Source organism: Pipistrellus kuhlii, unplaced genomic scaffold (genome assembly GCF_014108245.1).
Source record: "Pipistrellus kuhlii isolate mPipKuh1 unplaced genomic scaffold, mPipKuh1.p scaffold_m20_p_7, whole genome shotgun sequence".
NCBI lineage: Eukaryota > Metazoa > Chordata > Mammalia > Chiroptera > Vespertilionidae > Pipistrellus > Pipistrellus kuhlii.
Window position 1 is genome coordinate 58,766,223 of NW_023425573.1, and position 3,826 is coordinate 58,770,048.

Consider the following 3,826-nt stretch of genomic DNA (forward strand, 5'->3'; position numbering starts at 1 on the left):
CCCCACCTCTCCCATATACTTAACCTTTGAAGCTACTGTAAGTGATAATGCATATCCCAAGAGTAACATTTTGTAATGCCAGTCTCATATTCATTTATACTTTTTCTGTATCTTATGAACACCTACACCAAGAATTCATCTAAAATGTGGAATTACCATATGACCCAACAATCTTACTCTTAAGTATGTCCTCCAAAGAATTGAAAAACAGGTATTCAAACAAATACTAGTATGTGGAAATTCAGAGCAGTGCTATTCACAAGAGCCAAAACAGAAACAACCCAAATGCCCATCAATGGCTGAAGGGGTAAACAAACTGCAGTATACCTATACAATGGAACATTACTCAATTATTAAAAAAAATGCTCATGCTTCCTACCTAATGGATGAATCTCAAACATAAGTAAATATAACCTGGCATAAAAAGTAACATATTATATTACTCAATTTATATGAAATATCCAGAATATGTGATTTCATAAAGATGGACAGCAGATTAGTGCTTATCAGGAGAAGGGATGGGGAGAATCTACTTAATGAGTACCAGGTTTCCTTTTGGGATGGTGAAATTATTTAGAAACTAGGTATCTGAGACTGTTGCACTATATTGTGGATGCACTAAATGCCACCAAATTGTACACTTTAAATAGTTAATGTTACATGAACTTCATTTTTATTAGAAAACAAAGATTTCATCTGGTCAGCTCAGCCTTCATGTTGGACAGGAAGCCATTACTGACCTTAATTTTGTTTGCAATGTCCTTCTTGGTTCCAAGAGAGCCATGAATCCCTCTTAAGAGACCACTCATATATACTCTAATTTTTTATTTTCTTGTGTCTTTCTCCAACTCCAGCCAAATTTTGAATTTGGTTCTTGTGTCCTTATCTTTATCATTCCTATATATTTATTTAGTTGATAACAGCTAAACAGGCTTCCTTACTTGAGTAACTTAAGGTTAGATCTGAATCTGTTTTATCAATAAATGATAAAATCTATTTAACCATATTTAATTGATATGTTTGAAAATGTGATTATTTTTGGAGATGCATAGCATAATAGTAGGTGTTTAAGTATATATTAATTTTGATTTTAACTATTTTTGACATGGCAATTCAAAAACACAATGAGTAGGTTGAGACATTGTTGGAATACTTAGAGTACTCAGCATAGAGCTGATAATTTTACAAAGATTTTCTACACCTAATTTACCTTTCCCCACTGCTAGTCTCTACATAATTGAAATTCTTGCTCAAATATTAACCTCAGAGAGATCTTTCCCAAAAATCTATCTGAAAGGATCCAAACTTCATCGTGTTACATTTGTATTTTAACCTTTTTTCCTCCTTTAACTTGTATTATTCAATTGTTTATTATTATATAAGATTTGAATCTGCCACATAAACTCCCTGAAGACAGACTCCTTGATGGTAGGATTCCAAAAGTTAACTCTCTAAAACACCCATTTCCATTTTTAATTTCTCATTTCATAACAGCAGGTAAAAATCTGACTTAGGAGCAGTGGAAGCAATTAGATGAATTGAATAGAAAAACAACAACAAAAAGAAATGAGTGACACATCATTGAGATATTTTGGAGTATATCAGGTGAAACATTTGATTACCTGTAGTGGAAAAAAAAAAGCCACTTACCACATTTTCACCTTGAGAAGGAAGACTGTATTTAAAATAAACTATCCCATAAAACAAAAAATACCTGTCATTATTCCTGATCCAATGAGAGATATGAAGTGTTATTAAGTTCCCATTCTGGATTGAGATTTATTCATAGAGCCTCTTGACACCTCTATGAAATTTTCTCAAAATATTCACCCCAGTTTACCCAGGTGGAGGAATTTTAGCTAAAAGTAGATCAAACTTTCTTGGCTTACAATATGTCAGCTCTTAGGTGATGCTAAAACTTAAATCCCCAAAATTTCTAACCTTACTCGTTTACTTGGCAACCAGAATTTCCTTTTCTTTGCTCTGTTCCTCATCTCATACCCTTCTCTTTTCTCGGCTAAGAATTGTAATGAACTCTGTTACAAAAATAAATGTAAAACTAAAGGAATTCCATAGTATAATCCACTGGCCCAAACCGAATGACCAAGAAAACATGACTTCATTATTTTAAATATATGTTAACCCAGAGGAGAATTACCTGTGGAATTTTTGTATTTCCTCCCTATGAGAACATAAAGGTTTATGAAGGGTTAAAATAACATAAACTCTGCTTTTATTTTTAATGCTTTTTAAATGTAAAGTTAAGCAGACATAGAAGTAGTCACAACCGTATCTATCACACCCTGCCTTAACAATTATCAACTCAAGACTTTTTTTTTTAACAATTTTAAGCAAAACACAGTCATCACATCATTTTATTTTTTTTATTAGTATTGGCAAATGTTATTTATAATAAGGAGAAAATCAGCATTAGTATGCCAGACCCAATGGACTTCCCTTTGCCAGTTAAAATTCAAGGATGAATTACTGTATTTTTGGTATCTGCAAAACACTCTGAACATAACATTCTGTCATCCTTTGGAAAAGCAAATGGAAGGCAGCTATGCTCACCACTTTACCACCAACGCGAATGGAAGTCATTTAAACCAGATGAGCGACAGTCTGGGGAACTGGCATACCTACAGCACAGGATACACAGCACTACGCACCTATTTCAAGGGAATGAAGAGTGGGTGGCCGGAAGAAAGCAACTCTTTCCCCATTTAACCTGTAATTTGACAACATCTGTGAAGAATTATCCCAGGCATTGGCACCGTAATTGTTGTATCTAACATCAATCACCAGGGAGGGGAGATTACTTGAAATAGATGTTAACGGCATTATAGTTTAAGAACATGAAAGCCAGAACTGAGAGGAATGAAATCTGTAAGATGGTGCCCAAATTAACCAAGGGGCTAGGGAGACACTAAATTGTTTAATACAAAATGAGGTACTATATATGCTTATATAATCTAGTCTGTATGCTAGATATTAAAATTTTGAGTTCTAAACTTTTGTACAATGATGGCCCGGCATGTGATTTTTCTACTTTCATGTATTATTGCTTCAATGTTAAGAGCATTATTAACATGAACACTGTCTACAGAAATTGAAAAAGAAACAGTGAACACACAGATTGTCTTCAAAATGAATATTATTGATAAAATGATATATTCACACTCTCAGAAAACTGAAATTTCAATAAGCATGAATACATAGGGCAGTCTCAAATTTGGCAGCTAACAAGTAGGAAGCATTGAATTATCTGTACTTAATACTAGCATACTAAGAAATTATTTATTGGCTTATTGAATTACTGCTTTATAGCCAAATACCTCTTGAAAATTGGTTGCCTATATTTATAGTTTAAAGAATATTTTGTATGTTACAGTGTAAATATTTTTTCTTCTCTTCCAAACATTTCTTTCTCCTAAAACATAACCTTTTCCTGAGATTCCTTCTTCCTCTTAGCTGTCTATTTTAGTTATTTCTTGTTCACCTACACCCCTAGAGCTCTTTAATGTAGTAATGTCCCAAATGGATATGTTCAGTTTGGAGCTGTCCCCTGAACTCCAGGTTCTGTATTATGCTGCTGATGTGTCACCTTCACCTTCCAAGAGCAATCGCAAGTTTAACCTGCCCAGACTGAATGCCTTGTCTTTTCTCAACACTATGCTTTTCCCCTTTTATGATCTTCCCACTGCCAGAAATGACATCAGCACCCTTCTAATTACTCAATGCAAAAAAAGGAAGTCATCCCTAACTCTTTTTCACTCACACTATATTCCAGCAGCTCTACATTCAGAATGCATCCAGACTGACTACT